This window comes from Hibiscus syriacus, unplaced genomic scaffold (genome assembly GCF_006381635.1).
Source record: "Hibiscus syriacus cultivar Baekdansim isolate YM2019G1 unplaced genomic scaffold, ASM638163v2 tig00110584_pilon, whole genome shotgun sequence".
NCBI lineage: Eukaryota > Viridiplantae > Streptophyta > Magnoliopsida > Malvales > Malvaceae > Hibiscus > Hibiscus syriacus.
This window is the reverse complement of record NW_024062792.1, coordinates 2,603,662-2,613,261: the sequence shown is the minus strand read 5'-3', so window position 1 is coordinate 2,613,261 and position 9,600 is coordinate 2,603,662.

Here is a 9,600-nt window from a genome sequence, read left to right as displayed (position 1 = left end):
CTCAACGATGTTGGACAGCCTACCCTATTGATAAAGACACCCTTTTTAGTCGTTGAAATCCTATCCTAGTCTCTTCCGAGATCTAAGGGATTAAGTTATAATATTCCTAGGCCGGTTTAAAGCCCCTTGAAAATACCATAACCCATTGCTTATGAGGATCTTATCTTGCGTTTCTTCCGAATACTTACAAGTATTTTTAGCTTAGGATTCTTCCGAATACTTAACCTTCATCTAAGAGATGGATATTTCCATGCCTCTTACAAGCCTAGATGGTGAAGCATTCATAAGCAAAGCAAATAAAGAACCCAAAATAAACTTAAATATACCCTAAAAAATAAAGTTTAAACAATCATTCAACCAACCACCACCAAATAAGTTAGTTCATGGTGGGGTTCGAAATATCCAAACACAAAGTCATGAAAATATTCGTTCCAACAACCCACAAATTAATAGAAAAATAACAGCAAAAAGGAAGTGAGAAGAAGCCTTCGACGCGCCACCGGAGGTCTCTTCTCGGCCACCACAAACCACCTAGCTCGCTAGCTCCTTCCGGCGCCTAGCTTGCCACTCCTTGGAGCTTTATCAATGGAGGAATATCCCAAGGAAGAAGAAATAAAAATGTGATTTTTTCTGCTCTATGCGTGTGCTCTCTCTCCTTTTTCTTCTCTCCCATGAGGTGTCATATATAATAAAAATATCTAGGGGTAATGATGAGGTTGTTGGGTGCAAAATACCCCTCATACCCCTAGAATCACATGTTGTGCATGAACCTTATCCTCCAAGTGGCAGTGGTCCTTTGGCAGCTCTGGCAGGCGGTTACAGCAGTCCTTCACGTGCAGAGAGAGTTGTCCAGTGCCAGCTGTCCTTATGCAGAAATATCTTTTTGTCTTTTTCTGCGCCAGAGATGCCAAGGCATTTCAATATGCTTTAGCAACGTGTGATGCCGCGGCAGTACTTCCCAAATAATCCTTTTTCTTGCTATTCCCTGCACACCATAGACAAACTGCACCTTTCCCTCAAACAGTACCATTAAGAAATAAAATAGCACAACCACCACAAATACAATTATATGCAACTACATGATCCTAAAATGACTAAAATGAGCTTTTAAACAAACAATAACTTAAGTGAAAAAGGCTTTAAAAGTAGCCGTTTTAGGAAGTTAACACACCCCCAAACTTAAGCTATTGCTTGTCCTCAAGCAATGGATAGCAGTTACATAAGCATAATGTCATGGCAAAGTTTGATAATAAGACAGTAGGACAAAATTGAATTTCAACCCTCAGAACGATAGGCTTCAACTTGCTAGACTTATCAAGAATTCAAGTACTTTTCCCTAGGTCAAAATCCTTTGTGGTAGTGTGTGTGCGTGATTGTATCCAATGTATACTTAGCGAATTTAGACAATTTCTAATCAAGTCCCCTAGTTTTTGTCAAGGCATTTACTTATCATTAAGCACATTTTTACTCCCTTTTCTTTGATTTTCTTTTAAATGCTGTTACGAAGGAAGTCAGCTCATCACACCTACTCTCCCACACTCTAGATGAACGGGAGCATACCTTCCATCCCCGAGCTAGTTAAGTAGAGTCATCCCGTGACTTCTTTCATTCACTCATATGCACAAGGCTTCCATTTATTAAAGAAAGTTCCAGGAAATGCCACGGCAAAGAGGAGTGTCCCTCTACAGCTATGCTTAAGCATTTATTCACAGTTTCATTTCTAAGAGAGTTTGTTTTTTATTTTTCTTTTAAACACCATACTATATTTCAATGCCAAGACTAACTAAAGTTCCTTTATAAAAATTTCCTAAATTTTCTAAGTATAGAAAACATACAAATCGTGTAAATATTTTTCACAAAGCATCAAGCCCTAGAGTGAGTTCTATCATTCTCAACAGTCATTTGCATTCAGATTCTAGCCTAACAAAATTATCATCATCGGGTATCCTCAAAACATTTCATCTAACTGTCCTACCATTTACTGATGCCATGGCATAATACTATGCTAATGCTATCATGCATATGACCTACCAAGAACAATACCTCCCCCAAACTTAAGGGAAGCATTGTCCTCAATGCTTTAAAGAGAACTAAACTAACTATAAACTATATGTTATGCAATGAAATGCAACTAAATGAAAATGGATGCAAGAGAGGTACCTCAATGTTTACGTGGTGGTGGTGCTTTGGAGGTGCTAGCAGCTCCTCGTCGGGTGCGCTTTAGGATAGGTGTTGGGCTGGACTCGGAAGAAGTGGAGTAATAGTGCGCAATGCGTCCAGCCGTGGTCTTGGTGCGGCGACCACTACGTTATGCATGAGAAGGATTGGGTGTTGAGACGGGGCTGGGTGTTTCTTCGACAGGGACAGTGGGCGGATATTCAGGAGTCTCGGACCGATATGTATCAGGAGTAGGGTCAGCAGCAGGAGGATCGGGTGCATCGTGCTCAGGCTCTGGAGATGCCTCGGCATTGAATGCCGGCAGAATTTCGTCTGGGAAACCAGGGAAATTCCGTTGATCGTGGGGAATAATTTCTTGAAACAACGATTCCACCATAGCATCTCTATGCTTCACGTATCCAAAGAAATTACGGATGTCACCGTGTAAAACATGCAGTTGAGCTTGAGTCTGCGTCACAGCTTCCTCGAGAGCAAGTAACCTTGCCTCGGCATTCGATTTTGTAGTACCTGCTGATTACTCATGAACAGGGTCTTTAGACTTGGGATTTTCAAGTCCCAACAATAGTGGAAGTCTAGCCCTAGTGATGCCCGATAATCTAGGTAAAATTTCATCAAAAGCATTTTTCTCAACCTTTTTCTTACGACATAAAGCGGTAATTAAATTAGGAAACACCAAAGCACTACCCAAACAGTCATGAACTTGCTGAACAATAATACGACCCACATCGATCGGACAGGATACTATCATAGAATGTAAAAGCAATAAGCGTGAAAGTGATACTGTAGTTTTGTGGGAAGTGGGCATTAGTTTATGCTTGAGAAAGTGATTTCATAACTTTGCGCACGGCTAAAGACGTTCTCGGTTGACCGAGTATCTACTCGTTTGTCGTCTATTCCACTCAGTGTTTTCAAAACAAAGGTCCTCCAAGACCCCATCGTATGTGTTACTATCGGCTTCCTCTTCGAACATGGCATGGCCGTCTACTACCTGCTGTAAATGAAAATAACGATTAATAGCAGTGGATGTAAAACGAATTTGCTTACCTCGAACGAAGATGGAGTGTTGATTGGGCTTGGAAATGTTCACATAGAACTCCTTAACTAATGAGGCGTTCACTGAACCAGGATGACGGGCAAACTTCTGCCACTTGAACGTCCTCACGATGTCCATAACATCGGGTCCAAAACCACCATTGGTTTCCTCGGTAAAAATAAATCTCAACTCAAAAAAGAGTTTTCGGTTCTTGAAGTTTTGGAACCGAGCCTTAGCCTCATCGTTCTCAAACTGTTGCCAAGCGGTCGTGTCGGTTGGAGCTGGTCTTGAGCGCACCATTTTCAGTGTTTTTAAAGTAAGAAAAATGAAAAAGGAAGAAGCTTTTGAAAGCTTTAAAAACTTGGATGTATTTCGGCTATGGAGAGAATAAGGGAAGAAGATGAGTAAAAGAGAGAGAAAAAGTAAAAGTTAACATGAAAAAGAAAAAATGAATAAAGAAAGAGAAAAGAAAAAGTTAAAAATTTGGGAGGGAAAATGGGTGATAGGACGGTTAAGAGAGGAATTAGTGGGTGGGAGGTTGTGCATGTATAGGGAAGGAAAAAAAACTGCCAAAAGGTAATGATGGTGATAGGACAAGTCTATGGAAAGAGAAAAAGAAATGTCAAAAATTAAATTAAATAAAAAGAAACAAATCAAAAGAATATCTCTCCAATTAATGCTTTGTCCTTTCCTCCCTTTGGTAACCGCTCCTTGTACGGTTTGCAGCAATGTGGTCCCTACAAATCAGATCAAAAATTAATTACAAAATAAAATAAAATAAAACTAAAGAAAAAAAACTTGAATGTTAAATTTTATTTATGCACAGACACAAATTCAATGCCGAGGCATCGAATTTTGGTTCTCCTCTGAGCACGCTTCAGTATCGTGCAGCCGTAACACGTCCTTGTTGTGCGGTGGTGGAATTCCATTGTAGGCTTTCAGATGCTGGCCATTGACCTTGAAGATCTTCCCATTGTCTATTCTCTTGATGTCAACAGCTCCATGGGGATAGACATAATGCACCTCAAATGGCCCTGACCATCGAGATTTTAGCTTCCCAAGAAAGAGTTTAAGTCTGGAGTTGTAAAGCAAGACTTGTTGCCCCACATGAAAATGTCGTGGCATCAGTTTTTGGTCATGCCACTTCTTGGTTTTCTCCTTGTATATCCGAGCGTTCTCATATGCTTGTGCTCTAAACTCTTCCATTTCATTAGTTCTAATAATCTCTGCTCCCCAGCTAGTTGAGCATCGAAATTCAATCGCTTGATAGCCCAATAAGCTTTATGTTCAAGCTCAACCGGGAGATGACAAGCTTTACCATACACTAACTTGAAGGGTGACATCTCCAAAGGAGTTTTGAATACTGTTCTGTACGCCCAAAGTGCTTCATCGAACTTTGGCGACCAATCCTTTCGCTTTGGGTTCACCACTTTCTCTAAAATCTGTTTGATCTCTCGATTAGATATCTCAGCTTGGCCATTTGTCTGCGGATGATATGTCGTGGCAATCTTGTGTCGAACTCCATATCTCAGCAATGCCTTGGCAATAAACTTGTTATCAAAATGGGTTCCTTCATCACTGATGATAGCACGAGGTACTCCAAACCGAGTGAAAATATACTTGTGCAAAAACTTGAGTGCGGTCTTGGAGTCATTCTTTGAAGTTGCTATTGCTTCCACCCACTTTGACATATAATCCACAGCAAGCAATATATATAATTTTCCTTCAGAAGATGGGAATGGTCTCATGAAATCAATGCCCCACACATCAAACAGCTCTATCTCCAAAATATTTTGCAGCGGCATCTCATATCGTCTGGAGATGTTTCCAGTCCGTTGGCATCGATCACATCCTTTGTAAAATGCTTGGGCATCTCTAAACAATGTTGGCCAGTAAAAGCCTGACAGGACCTTAGCAGCAGTCCTTGCTCCACCAAAATGGCCTCTACTTGGGGCCAAATGACAATGGTACAAAATATCACTTTGCTCCTCTTCAGGTACACATCGTCTAATGAGCTGATCGGCACAATGTTTGAACAGATATGGCTCATCCCAAAAATAGTGCTTGAACTTCTTTTTAGCCTGACTATTCAAATCAAAAGGCATAATTCCACTAACAAGAAAATTAACAAGGTCAGCGTACCACGAGATTGTCGCGGCATATAAAATTTTCTCATCAGGAAATTCCTCTTGGATATCTACAGTGCCATGGCATTCAGAATTGTTCTCTAGCCTAAATAAGTGATCAGCAACTTGATTTTCAGTTCCTTTTCTATCTACCACCTCTAAGTCAAATTCTTGCAAAAGTAAGATCCACCTAATAAGTCTAGTGTTGGCATCCTTTTTGTTCACTAAGTATTTTATAGCCGAATGATCAGTGTGAACAATAACTTTAGTGCCTATTAGGTAAGGTCTAAATTTATCAAAAGCAAATACTACGACAAGTAATTCTTTCTCAGTGGTGGTGTAGTTCAATTGTGCTTCATTTAAAGTGCGGCTAGAGTAATAAATAAAATGAAAGATTTTACCTCGGCGTTGCCCCAAAACAGCTCCTACGGCATAATCGCTTGCATCACACATCAGCTCAAATGGTGATGTCCAGTTGGGAGGGACTAAAATGGGTGCCGAGATCAGTTGTCGCTTTAGCTCAGTAAACGCGCCGAGGCATAATTCGTCAAATACAAAGGGTTGGTTTTGTTGAAGCAATGTGCACAAGGGTTTAGAAATCTTGGAGAAATCTTTGATAAACCTTCTATAGAATCCAGCATGTCCAAGAAAACTTCTTATTTCCTTGACCGAAGTTGGTGGTGGCAATTTTTCAATCACTTCAATCTTTGCCTTGTCCACCTCAATACCCCTGTGTGAAATTTTGTGGCCTAATACAATACCTTCAGTCACCATGAAGTGACATTTTTCCCAGTTTAAGACCAACTCAGCCTCCTCGCATCTCTTGAGAACTTTTGCTAAATTGTCGAGGCATCATTCAAAATAATCCCCACAAATAGAAAAATCGTCCATGAAGATCTCCAGAAAATCCTCAACCATATATGAAAATATAGCTTGCATACAGCGCTGAAACGTTGCCGGGGCATAACAGAGTCCAAAAGGCATCCTCCTAAAGGCAAAAGTGCCATAGGGACAAGTAAATGTAGTCTTCTCCTGGTCCTCTGGTACGATGGCAATTTGATTGTACCCCGAGTACCCATCCAAAAAGCAATAGAATGCTTTGCCGGCCAATCGATCCAACATTTGGTCGATGAAAGGTAGAGGAAAGTGGTCCTTCTTCGTAGCTTTGTTAAGTTTTCTATAGTCCATACATATCCTCCATCCAGTCACAGTGCGAGTGGGTAATAGCTCATTATCCTCATTCGTAACCACCGACGTGCCTTCTTTCTTCGAAACACATTGGACAGGGCTCACCCATGAGCTATTGGAGATAGGGTAGATCACTCCAGCATCAAGCCATTTCAGAATTTCTTTCATCACCACTTGCTTCATAACAGGGTTGAGTCTTCTTTGTGGTTCAATTGAATTACCGTGGCAATCTTCTAGCAGAATCATGTGCATGCAGATCGTGGGACTAATGCCTTTCAAATCGGCCATAGTCCAACCAATTGTTTTCTTATGCTGCATCAAAACACTTAACAAACTTTGCTCTTGGTTAGCAGTAAGGTTAGCGAAAATAATCACCGGTAAAGTCTCATCGCTACCTAAGTAAACATATTTAAGATGCCCTGGCAAAGTCTTAAGCTCTAGATTGGGTGCATGCAATAATGAAGGCTTAGGAGAAATGAATTCATCAAAATTCAGAGGTTCAAAATTCATACCTGATCTAACTTGTACTAAGCTAGATTGCTCCTCTAAAATTGAAAAGTCGTCGGACTCCACTAAGCTTTCATCATCCACCCAATATTCATTTTCTGCTAGCTGAATGAAGTTGTTCTGGCAAAGATGTTCAGTCTCTTCTTCAATCACTGAGTTCAATTCAGAAATACCTTGGCATTCTTCAGTGTCATCAACATATTTGAGCGTTCTAAAAACATTGACAGTCACACACTGATCAGCCACTCTCATGGTGAGTTCACCTTTTTCACAGTCTATCAAGATACGTCCAGTGGCTAGGAAAGGTCTTCCCAGAATGATTGGTGCCTTGGCATCAACTTCGCAGTCCAGAATTAAGAAGTCGACTGGAAACACAAACTTGTCCACCCTTGCTATGACATCCTTGACTCTCCCTTCAGGTTTAACATGGGATTTTTCGGCAAGTTGTAAAATAACTGAGGTGGGTCTTGCATCTCCTATCCCAAGCTTCAAGAATATCGATTTCGGCATTAAGTTGACACTTGAACCAAGATCACATAAAGCCTTTCCAACGAAATTAGCTCCAATTGAACAAGGAATAATGAAGATGCACGGATCATTTCTCTTTGGCGGCATCTTACTCAATGAAGAACAAAATTCTGTTGCCGTGGCAACAGTCTCTACTTTCATTTTCTTGGTACAGATGTCCTTCAGAAATTTGGCATACATCGGCATCTGTTCAACAGCTTCCAAGAGAGGTATATTGATATGGAGCTGATCAAGAATGTCTACGAACTTCTTGAACTGAATTTCATCATTGTGCTTCTTCAATCTTTGTGGGAAGGGTGGGGGAGGTCTAGCTTCCTTAGCTGTAGGAATAGAATTTTCTTTTACCTTGGCATCAGAATCTGGTACCTTGGCAGAATCCTCCTCCTTGTCCTTCTCAGAAACTCTATCATCTTGTAATTCAGCTTCAGTAGTGGGATTAGAATCATCATGCTGTGGCCCACTATCCTTGACTTGTCGATTGATTTGTGTTCCACTCCTAAGAGTTAACACATTGCGATGTTCTTTTCCAGGCCCTTTAGTGACTTCAATATCACTTGGCAAACATCCTTGCTGATGCTCTTGCAATGCTGTAGCAATCTGACTAACTTGACCTTCCAAAGCTCTCAGAGACGAGCTATGGCTTTGAAGTAAGGCACCTTGACTATGAAGTAAAGCTCCTTGATTATTAATTAAAGTAGAATGGTCTTGCAGCATTGTCTTCGTAGTAGATATGAATTCTTGAATTGTAGCTTCTAAGGAACTTATGCTCTCTGAAGATGAAGCTCCTTTGTTAGCATTATGCCATGGCATAGCATTTTGGTAACTTTGAGGCTCATTGTGATTCTACTGCCTAGTAGGTTGATTAGCATTGTGGGCTCCTTGATTTCCCCATGAAAAATTAGGATGCTGACGCCATCCAGCATTATAAGTGTTTGAGTAAGGATTGTTGCTGCCTCGATTGTAATTGCCTACAAAGTTGATGGACTCATGGTTGGTTGGGCATTCGCTCTCGTGATGATTTTCTTGGCATAACAGACATGCCAGACTAGTTGTTTTCACTTCCTTCACATCAGTGGAATATTGTAAGTTCTTCAACATATTAGTAATAGCGGAGAGTTGAGCGGACACCGAATCTTTGGCTTCTAACTCGAATGCTCCAGGTGCTCTCCTTCACTCCCAAGTCTTGAGGAAGAAAATTGATAATCATTGTTAGCAATTTTGTCCAAGATAGAAAACGCCTATGTAGGTGATTTGTCCAGCAATGTCCCATTTGCCGAGGCATCCTGTAACATCCTCGTGGGTGCATTGACTCCATTATAGAACATGACTACTTGAGTCCAATCATGAAAACCATGATTTGAACACTTTCGAAGCAAACTCTTGTAACGATCCCAACACTCATACATGGATTCGTCATCGCCCTGGAGAAAAGATGATATTTCATTCCTTAGCTGCGTATTCATGTTTGGTGGGTTGTACCTCAATAAGAAGCTCTTGCAAAGATTGGCCCATGATTCCATCGAATCAGCTGGTACACCACTCAACCAAGCCCTTGCTCGGTCATGCAATGAATATGGAAAAAGCTTTAATTTCAGAAAATCCTCATGCACTCCTTCTTGGCGGAAAGAATCACAAACTTCCAGAAAATTGCGAATGTGCTGCCTGGCATCTTCAGTTGGCATACCCCCAAACTGCCCAATGGAATTCAACATGTTGAACATGACTGGTTTCAGCTTGAAATGTGCAGCTTGAATTTCGGGTGCCACAATCCCAGGATTCAGATCATCCAGCATCGGATTTAAATGATCTCGAATATCACAAGGCCTGATAGCAGGTTCAGCATTGTTTAATACCGCGGCATTCTGATTTCCGTCATTTTGACCAATGCCTTGGTTTCCAATCTGATACATATTTCCTTGAGCACGTCTTCTTCTTCTAAAGAGTCTTTCAATCTCAGGTTCTATTGGTTCCAAAGGCTCTTCATAATTTCTTCTAGGCATACACTAAATAAACCTGAAAAATAAAACAAAAATATCTAGT